This window comes from Podarcis bocagei (assembly GCF_964188305.1).
Source record: "Podarcis bocagei genome assembly, chromosome: 18".
NCBI classification, from domain to species: Eukaryota; Metazoa; Chordata; class Lepidosauria; order Squamata; family Lacertidae; genus Podarcis; species Podarcis bocagei.
Genome location: NC_138144.1, coordinates 1887898 through 1898900, shown reverse-complemented (window position 1 = coordinate 1898900; position 11003 = coordinate 1887898).

Genomic DNA, 11003 nt, shown 5'->3' with positions numbered 1-11003 from the left:
GCTCAGATGGGTTCTCGTTCAGGAAGGCCGTAGCTTAGCAGGGAAACGGCTGAATGTCCGTGGTTTGATCCTGAATGCCATTTCCAGGTAGGGATGGGAATATTCCGCTGACTGAAACCCTCTGTCAGTCAGGGTGGACGACACTCTGAACTAGATAAACCAATATTCGTAGAAAGCAGCTTCCTATTTCAATCACCTCTCTATTCACACCCTAGAAACTTGCTTTTGTTTTCGGAGGAAAGGAGTATAGCTTTTCCTGCTGGAAGTTCCAGGTTCTTGTTGTCATTATAAAAATGAGGCATCTGTGTGTGGACATCCAGTGAGGGAGCGGTAAACCAAAAAGTAGCAGATCGAGAAGCAAATACTCAAATATTTGGGTGCAAAAAGCAGTGTAGACAGTACGCAAATGAATACAAGAGGGACGGTGCAGATATGAATAAAAATTCAAACGTTCTGCGTTCACCAAACATGGAGCCGTTTCTGGCATACCAGAAGCCAGACTAGAATCAGCAAGGCTTTTCTTTTTGCCCTGCAGTAATACAGTGGTAGGGACGCGGGTGGCGCTGTGGGTTAAACCACAGAGCCTAGGAATTGCCGATCAGAAGGTCAGCGGTTCGAATCCCCGTGACGGGCTGAGCTCCCGTTGCTCGGTCCCTGCTCCTGCCAACCTAGCAGTTCGAAAGCACCTCAAAGTGCAAGTAGATAAATGGGTACCGCTCCGGCGGGAAGCTAAACGGCGTTTCCGTGCGCTGCTCTGGTTCGCCAGAAGCGGCTCAGTCCTGCTGGCCACATGACCCGGAAGCTGGACGCCGGCTCCCTTGGCCAATAAAGCGAGATGAGCGCCGCAACCCCAGAGTCGGCCACGACTGGACCTAATGGTCAGGGGTCCCTTTACCTTTAATACAGTGGTACCTTGGTTCCTGAATGGCTTAGCTGTTGAACAAAACGGTCCAGAATGCCGCAAACCCAGAAGTAAGTGTTCTGGATTGCAAACGTTTTTCAGAAGCTAAACGTCTGACGCGGCTTCCGATTGAGCGCAGGCAGTTGAAGGGAAGCCGCGCCTTGGTTTTCGAACGGTTTCGGGCGCCGAACGGACTCCTGGAAATTAATTCCGAGAACCAAGGTGTGTGCAAAAACGCACACATTATAAGGCGAGGCTTGTGCAAATAGTGCTCAGGCGTGCGAAAGTTAATACATCAAGGTGCATTATACGACGGGGAAGGGCTTGAGGAAAATGTTTCCGCTGGGTAGGAACGCCTAGCAAAACGTGCGCAGGAGGGGATAAATTTGCAGCAAACCGCCGGCGATCTTCAGTGGGGACGTTTCGTCTCTGCGGCACGACGGATTGAGGCAAAAAAGCGAGGGAGTGTATGACGAAACCGGGGAAACGAGGAACCCCAAAGCGGACCGATTCTCTCGTTCCCGGTTTGGAGGGGAATAGGCCTAGAGGCATCATTCCCCGTGAGGTAAAACACTTTCCCGGCAGCAAGGATAACCCAGGAACCTTCCCCGTTCCCGGAGACGTTTTCTGTAGCCAAGGCTGACTTAGCGACGAAGGAACGTGCCGGAATGCCCTCGCCTGTCTCGGAGTCCAGTCAGGTTTCACGAGCGGCCCGAGTCTCTGGGGTGGCCTGTGGTTTTCTCTCTCTTTGTTTCCTTGCCCTGCTTTGAGGCTCCAGGAGTGACTGATGAGAAATGCAGTTGTGGGAGAGCAAAGAGGAGGGCAGGAGGTATCTGGGCCTTTTTGGGGGTGGCCCCAATTTCTCGCCGTGACCTCCAGAAGATTGCAGGGATGAGCGTACACCCCAAATTAGGGGGCGCGCTAAGATCAGCACCCTCCCATCCTGTTCCTTTCCGCTGTCTCCATCCCTGCCGGGTAGGAAGGGAGAGCCATGTCTGGCATTAGTGGTGGATAGGGGCCAACACAAACAAGGCCTCGGCTGTCTTCGCTTTGCCTTCCCTCCACATCCTCAAGCACTATGGAGAGAGCTGCTGGTGACCCCCAAGCTCTGTGAATTTGTGCTGGGGAATTGGCCCAGAAAATCCACGATAGGGAACGCAGGGACGTAGGAAATGGACCTTTGGTCTGGCAACACTGGCTGGCAGCCGCTCCCCGGGGTCTCAGCTTTGGGTGCCTTCCTGGTTCCGGACTGGAGGTGCCAAATCGAACCCAGGGCATCTTATGTGCAAAGCCGATGTTCTGCCTTCGTGGAAGGAAGGAAGCTGCGCCTGGGAACTCTGGGAATTGTAGCGCCACAAGGGGAATGGAGTCGGGTTTCTGAACAACTCTCAGCACCCAGAACTAAAGTTCCCAGGATTTCTTTATGGAGGGAAGCCACGGCTGTGGCCTGGCCCTGCTTTCAACGCATAGCGGACAATTTCAGGGTTAGCTGCCGATTTGGATTTTTGTAGAGTCGGAAGGGACCTTCAGCGGTCATCTAGCCCAACCTGCTAGATGCAATTTCGAAACAACGCGTTTCTGCGGAAGAATTGCACCACGTCTCACAGGATTATGCCTGAGAGATGGGAGCCTCGTGTTCCCGTCTTAATGTGGGTTTCGGGGTGTGTTCCCGTTAAAATAGCACCGCTGTAACTTCCTCCCTCGAATCACGCCAGCGGATTCCATTTCTGCCCGTCTGTCTGGCCAAAGCGTGTCAGCCGAGCTCCCCTCTGGACAAACCATCAAATTCCCGGAGACAAAGAGCTCCTTGAGGAGGAAACGAGCTGTGAAAAGCACAACCCAATCCTTCTCCCCTCCTGTCTAGGAAGAAGCCGAGAGAGAAAGGTTTTTTAACAGCTCACATCCTGGCTCCCCTCTGCCAGAACACGAAGGCCCTGTTCTGAGAAGTGTTTTTTGTTTCCTAAAATTCCCGGCCGGTTTCAGAAATTCCACAGGAGTTTCTTTGAGGGGGTGTACATGAGAGAGGGGGCGCGGGTGGCGCTGTGGGTTAAAGCACAGAGCCTAGGGCTTGCCAATCAGAAGGTCGGCGGTTCGAATCCCCGCGACGGGGTGAGCTCCCGTTCCTCGGTCCCTGCTCCTGCCCACCTAGCAGTTCGAAAGCATGAAAGTGCAAGTAGATAAAGAGGTACCGCTCCGGCGGGAAGGTAAACGGAGTTTCCGTGCGCTGCTCTGGTTCACCAGAAGTGGCTTAGTCCTGCTGGCCACATGACCCGGAAGCTGTACACCGGATCCCTCGGCCAATAAAGCGAGATGAGCGCCGCAACCCCAGAGTCGGCCACGACTGGACCTAATGGTCAGGGGTCCCTTTACCTTTACCTTTACATGAGAGAGGGGATGCGGGTGGCGCTGTGGGTTAAACCACAGAGCCTAGGACTTGCCGACCAGAAGGTCGGGGGTTCGAATCCCCACGACGGGGTGAGCTCCCGTTGCTCAGTCCCTGCTCCTGCCAACCTAGCACTTCGAAAGCACATCAAAGTGCAAGTAGATAAATAGGGTCATGTGGCCAGCAGGACTAAGCCGCTTCTGGTGAACCAGAGCAGCGCACGGAGATGCCGTTTACCTTCCCGCCGGAGCGGTACCTATTTATCTACTTGCACATTTATCTTCTTGCAGGGACCGAGCAACAGGAGCTCACCCCATCGCGGGGATTCGAACTGCCAACCTTCTGACCGGCAAATCCTAGGCTCTGTGGTTTAGGGTTGCTGTATTTTGAAGAGCAAAAAAAGAGGACGCTACGATGGCCGTTCTGATGCAATTTGTTTCCATTTTAACACGGGAAAAGAGGAGACATGTGAACGCTAGGAGGGCGGCGATTCATAGAATTGGAAGGGGCACCTAGAGTCATCTAATCTAACCCCTTGCAAAGCAGGAATCTCAACAAAAGCATCCGTTAACAGGTGGCCATCCAATGTCTGCTGCACGCAGGTAGTCCGTGGTCCGATCCCTGACGGCACCTCTGGCCTGGTTTGCGGAAATGACCCCTTTTTGAAACCATGCAATGGCTCCCACTCATAGAATCATAGAATCCTAGAGTTGGAAGAGACCACAAGGGCCATCGAGTCCAACCCCCTGCCAAGCAGGAAACACCATCAGAGCACTCCTGACATATGGTTGTCAAGCCTCTGCTTAAAGACCTCCAAAGGAGGAGACTCCACCACACTCCTTGGCAGCAAATTCCACTGTCAAACAGCTCTTACTGTCAGGAAGTTCTTCCTAATGTTTAGGTGGAATCTTCTTTCTTGTAGTTTGGCTCCATTGCTCCGTGTCCGCTTCTCTGGCGCAGCAGAAAACAACCTTTCTCCCTCCTCTATGTGACATCCTTTTATATATTTGAACATGGCTACCATATCACCCCTTAACCTCCTCTTCTCCAGGCTAAACATGCCCAGCTCCCTTAGCCGTTCCTCATAAGGCATCGTTTCCAGGCCTTTGACCATTTTGGTTGCCCTCCTCTGGACACGTTCCAGTTGGTCAGTGTCCTTCTTGAACTGTGGTGCCCAGAACTGGACACAGTACTCCAGGTGAGGTCTGTCTTACTCCGTGTAAGGAAGCTTCTGTAATAGGAATTTTATGGTCTTAGATATATGGTAATGTTCATAAGTGTACCAACCAAGCACGTACATAGATCAGCACAGGAAGACGGACCTGGAACCATTTTGATTCCTAAACTGACCAGATCTTTTCTCTGCAAGGTCCAAATGGAAAAGCCTCCCCATTGTCTTTTCCTTCACAAATCCTGTCTGTGTATGAATAGGGTGTGAGCCTGTGACCTGGCCCAGGAACTAAGTATTTATCACTACAAAAGACTAGCCAGGCTACCCAGGAAATCCAATCAAGTGACCTGCCAGACTGGAGATAAACAAGGACAGGAGAAAAACAGCATTCAAATTTCTGTTGTAGACCGCCTTTTCTGTGATGTAGGTGTGATGTATCTGAGGGGTGGTCTTAGCTTACACCCCTTCTGTGATGTATGTATGATGTTTCTGGGGGTGGTCTTGATCTACAGGGTGGCAATTTCAAAAGTCTTTATAAGGCCTTGCATGCCATTTTTCGGGGTTCCTCCTCTCTCCTGCGGGTGAGGGGAGCACCCTGTTGCAACAGATCAATAAAGATCAAGCTTACTAGCTGCTTTGCTTCTCAATATTCTCTGCTTGGCCTCTGCTATTCTCTCCTACCAATAGGGAACCCATGTAAGGACTCTATATGGGCTCTTGGGTGCCCCATAAGGGAAAATTTTAGTTTACAACACTTCCTCAATTCCGCCGTTTCGGTTTGGGGTTCTCGGAGCCCGTGGCTTCCGATAACAAACCGTTCCGTGCCCCCAAGATTTCCCGGCTCGGCGGATCGATGTCCTGAGTTCGAACCGAGCCGTGGAAGGGCCCGAGACGCAAATTCCCACCTGCAGTTGCTTTTTAGATGTTCTTTTTTCCGAGGACGTGGATAAAAAAATCAGACCGCCGGCTCCCTAACCCTCTCTGGGGGCAGATCGTTCCCAACCGCAAGTCTGGCACGGGGCAAAACCAGCAGCAAGTTGTTTTCAAGATCCCGCGGGCTCTTAAATCATCCCAATATTTGTATAATAAATATGAATAATGACACGTCTTCAGGCGCTTGTGGGTGACAAGCCAAGCCTTTCGGACGGGGGCGTTTTGTTTTCAGAAGCTCTCCAGATGTCAAAGAATGGGGCTTGAAAGAAAATTGCTCAAATTCCATCTTCTTTTTTAGGGCAGCAAAGCATATATTTTTTTCTAATTAATTGTAATAGTGACTTTTGCAGTTATGTCCAGTGCTGGATTTACGTAAAAGCTAAACACGCTATAGCTTAGTGGGCCCCACTCTCTTGGGGGCCCCCGAAAAAATTAAAGGAAAAAAGTTCTAGTTACAGTAAGGTAGCTGTGTTGGTGTGCCATAGTTGACCAACTATGTGCATGCACACAAAAGCTCATACCAATAACAAACTTAGTTGGTCTCTAAGGTGCTACTGGAAGGATTTTTATTATTATTATTTTCTTATGTGTATATGAATTTCTGAAGTTTTCCCAGTGAGCCAGTAAAGGTAAAGGGACCCCTGACCATTAGGTCCAGTCATGGCCAACTCTGGGGTTGCGGCACTCATCTCGCTTTACTGGCCGAGGGAGCCGGCGTACAGCTTCCGGGTCATGTGGCCAGCAGGACGAAGCCACTTCTGGCGAACCAGAACAGCGCACGGAAACGCCATTTACCTCCCCGCTGGAGCGGTACCTATTTATCTACTTGCACTTTGACATTCTTTCGAACTGCTAGGTTGGCAGGAGCAGGGACCGAGCAACGGGAGCTCACCCCGTGGCGGGGATTCGAACCGCTGACCTTCCGATCGGCAAGTCCTAGGCTCTGTGGTTTAGACCACAAGCGCCAGCCACGTCCCTAAGTATATAGCTTCTTTAGCTTATACAGTGGTACCTCGGGTTACATACGCTTCAGGTTACATACGCTTCAGGTTACATATGCTTCAGGTTACACACTCCACTAAGCCAGAAATAGTGCTTCAGGTTAAGAACTTTGCTTCAGGATGAGAACAGAAATCGGGCTCTGGCGGTGCGGTGGCAGCAGGAGGCCCCATTAGCTAAAGTGGTGCTTCAGGTGAAGAACAGTTTCAGGTTAAGAACAGACCTCCGGAACTAATTAAGTACTTAACCCGAGATACCACTGTACATAGGTACAGTCATACCTCGGGTTGAAGGAGCTTCAGGGTAAGCATTTTTGGGTTTCGCTCCGCGGCGACCTGGAAATAACGGAGTGCGTTAATTCCGGGTTTCGCTGCTCACGCATGCGCAGGCGCAGCGAATCGTGACCCACGCATGCGCAGAAGGGGGTGCGTTCGCTTGAGGATACGAACAGGCCTCTGGAACGGATCCCGTTCGCATCCAGAGGTATCACTGTACATTTATCAGTGAATTCTGACATTTGGTATCGTGCAGCAGGGGCCCTTTGTATAGATAGGAAGAAACTGCGATGAAGTGTTTTGTGGGGACGAATCACAAAAGTCACAAAAGCGATTGTGCTGATTTTGGTAGTGGGCTGCATGTGCGTGATATCCAACGTATACATCAATTTCTGCAACACCATTCCTGGCAAAAAAAAAATTGAAATTGTTACCGGAAAAATCCGAGGGCTCCCTTGGAGAAAAACAAAGACACCAACCAGGATAACTTGGAGCAAAACAGCAGCCTGTAGGCTTGGCCTTTATTGATCTGTTGCAACAGGGTGCTCCCCTCACTTGCAGGAGAGAGGAAGGACCCAGAAAAATGCTGTGCAAGACCTTATAAAGACTTTTTGAAATTGCCACCCTGTAGATCAAGACCACCCCCAGAAACATCATACATACATCACAGAAAGGAGGGGTTGAGGGAGGAGTTGTGGTGGTAACCTGAGTGTCCTGTCACCTGGCTAGTTCCCCCTTTTCCCCTCCCCATGAGTACCGGTACTTTCCAGGTGACAGAGGGGAGTTTGCAGTTTCCTGCCCCCAGAGGGAAAATCTGATCATTGTCCTTTGTTCCAGTCTGTGCTGAATCCACTCCCATATGCAAGTTCTTTGTGATCTTGATGGTCTTCTGTCTGGGACCATCAGGGTTGGCATAGCAACTGGGCAGAGCTCCTGTGGATGTGCTGGTATGCTGAAGGGATTATGTCTGGCCTGTAGCAAACCTTCCCCATTTTGTAGTCCTTCCTTCATGGAGTAAAATAAAAGTGGAACAGTGCAGATCTGATGTATGGTTGATTTTCTATGAATTTATAAGCGTAGCGTATGTAGTGTGTGAGTGTGTGTGAAGTTTGTACAAACTGAATGATTTGGGGGGGGGGGTTCCTGCGACAGTAGTGGGCATGATTTCTGGACCCTTTTCCAACCTATACATCAATTCCTGCAACACCATTGCTAGCAAAAAAAAATGAAATGAAATAGCCATGGTGGTTCCCTTCCATGTCTCGAATGCTTCGAGAAGCCTTCTCTCCCTCCCTTTGCCCCCATGAGTTTCCCCGGTGCCTCCGACCGGCTGCCACCAGACCCGGGAATCCTGGATCCAAAGGGATCCTGGCACGAGCCGGGATTTGAGGTTCTCAAGGTTTGGGGTCCTCAGCCAACTGGTATCGGTTTCGCCCTGGTGCAAGGGGCGCCTGGGTAACGCAGAACCCAGAAGATTCCTGTGGTTCTGCTTGGCTCTCCAAAGAAAACATCGGCAGCCCAGGAGAGGAGAGAACGTCAGCGGCAGAAATAGCAACCCAAACCACCTTTTGTCCGACGGCTCGGAATTATGATTGCAAACTCAGAAGCTGCTGGCACAGAGTGAATTTTCACTTTGATGCCTGCCCAGTTTCGGAGAGGCACGGAATCCAGGCAGAATACGCGGGAACGCAGAGACATCACCTTGCCAACAAAGATCCGTATAGTTAAACCTCTGGTTTCCCCAGTCGTGATGTATGGAAGTGAGAGCTGGACCATCAAGAAGGCTGATGGCCGAAGAATGGATGCTTTTGAATTCTGGTGCTGGAGGAGACTCTTGAGAGTCCCATGGACTGCAAGAAGATCCAACCTCTCCATTCTGAAGGAAATCAGCCCTGAGTGCTCCCTGGAAGGACAGATCCTGAAGCTGAGGCTCCAAGACTTTGGCCACCTCAGGAGAAGAGAAGCCTCCCTGGAAAAGACCCTGATGTTGGGAAAGATGGAGGGCACAAGGAGAAGGGGACGACAGAGGACGAAATGGTGGGACAGTGTTCTCGCAGCTACCAGCATGAGTTTGACCAAACTGCGGGAGGCAGTGGAAGACAGGAGGGCCTGGCGTGCTCTGCTCCAGGGGGTCACCAAGAGGCGGACACGACTAAACGACTCGACAACAACAACAAATTATTTCATAGCCTTACATTTTCTATCAACTCCGTATTGTCCATAATAATCGTTACATTACAAGCCAGACTGAAATCCCTGCTAATGTTTTCGTTCGCTTGCAAGCGCTCTGCTAAATAAATGATACATTTCCCCAATTCTTTTTAAAAGTTTTGTTATGATACTGTATATATGTGTGTGTGTTTTTAGATGTTTAATATATATGCCCCAGAATGGTTGCAGGAACCCAGTCAGATGGATGAGGCACAAATATATTATTGCTATTAATTGTTAAGTTGGGTGGGTGTTGTAAACAAAAATTGCCCTTTTTCCCTTATGGGGTATCCAAGAGCCCATATAGAGTCCTTGCATAGGTTCCCTATTGGTAGGAGAAAATAACAGAGAATATTGAGAAGCAAAGCAGCTAGTAAGCCTGATCTTTATTGATCTGTTGCAACAAGGTGCTCCCCTCACTTGCAGGAGAGAGGAGGGACCCAGAAAAATGCCGTGCAAGGCCTTATAAAGACTTTTGAAATTGCCACCCTGTAGATCAAGACCACCCCCAGAAACATCATACATACATCACAGAAGAGGTGTAAGCTAAGACCACTTCTCAGATACATCACACGGACATCACAGAAAAGGCGGTCTACAACAGAAATTTGAGTGTGTTGTTTATCTCCTGTCTGGCAGGTTACTTGATTGGATTTCCTGGGAAGCCTGGCCAGTCTTTTGTAATGATAAATACTTAGTTCCTGGGCCAGGTCACAGGCTCACACCCTATTCATATCTTAAATGTGGCCTTAAGACAGGATTTGTGAGGGAAGAGATAATGGGGAGGTTTCCCACTTTGACATTGCAGAGAAATCATTTGCTCAGTTTAGGAATCAAAAATGGTTCCGGGTCGGTCTTCTTGTGCTGATCTATGTACGTGCTTGGTTGGTACTGTTACGGTAAAATCTGGGTGCGGGGCTACTCTGCCACCCAGCTCGTCGGACTAGGTCGGCGGGTCCCTGTGGAGGAAAATGAGCTCAGCCGGAGACAGGAGCAAACTGCAGAAGATCCAAGTTTATTGCGCAACAGGTTCAAGGCGAGATTGAACAGTGAGAAAGGGGTGACATGAACTTTTGAAACTTCCCTCCATGTCCCAGAATACAGTGCAAAATACATCCCAGTTACATCATGAATACATTAAGAAGTGGTTGGGTTACACAGATTACATCACGAATACATTAGGAAGAGGTTGGGTTACACCGGATTAACATATGGAGGAGGGAGGGGGGAATATGCAGAGCTGGAGATATGCGCAGATAAGCACATCCTGAGAAGACAACGGTCCATGTATGCATGGTCTGTCACCTGGCATTGCCCGGAGGAAGGGCTTGGCAGAGCGATTTGACAGGATTAGGGTCTTGACACCTTGCTTGAGGGATTATGGAGGACAGGGGAGGTGTCATGGGGTCCTAGAGAAATTGAGCAAATTGGCACGTTGATTTTCTATGAATTTTATAGATTTTAGTCCCTTTTGACATTGACAACTGGAAATAAATGGATATATTGTAGCGAAGAAGGAGGTGAAGAAGACATGCCTCCCCTTCCGTATCAGTACATTTATGAACATTTCTTATATATCTAAGACCATAAAATTCCTATCACATGGGGTTGCAAATATATTATTCATTAATTAATGATTATTTATTGATTATTAATTATTATTATTATACAGTGCTGGCTTGAGGCAGGGAAGTGATCAGGGTCAACACCATTTATTCCAGGTTGCAGAGATCACTTAAGGGCACCCCTGCAAAAACGATGGAATATTCGGAGCAAAGCCGACCTGACCGGAGGAGGAGTTCCAGGAAGAATGGAAGAAATTTAATGACTATTTAGCTAAATATGTTAAGTTAAATCAGTTGGGAAAAACCTTGCAAATACCGGATAGGCTTAGGACTACGATATGTATTACGTGATGGATTAATATGTTTAATACTGAAGTGGGAAGAAAGAAAGATGTCCAGAGATAAAAAATTAATTTTATAAGAACATTGATTTGGAAAAGCGTTAAAATGATATATATTGAAATCCAACGAGGAAGTCACTGAACAATGTTAATCAGATCAAGGTTTATAAAAGCTATGATCTATGTTTGTTTGTTTATATGTGTGTATTTGTTTGATTTTTTGT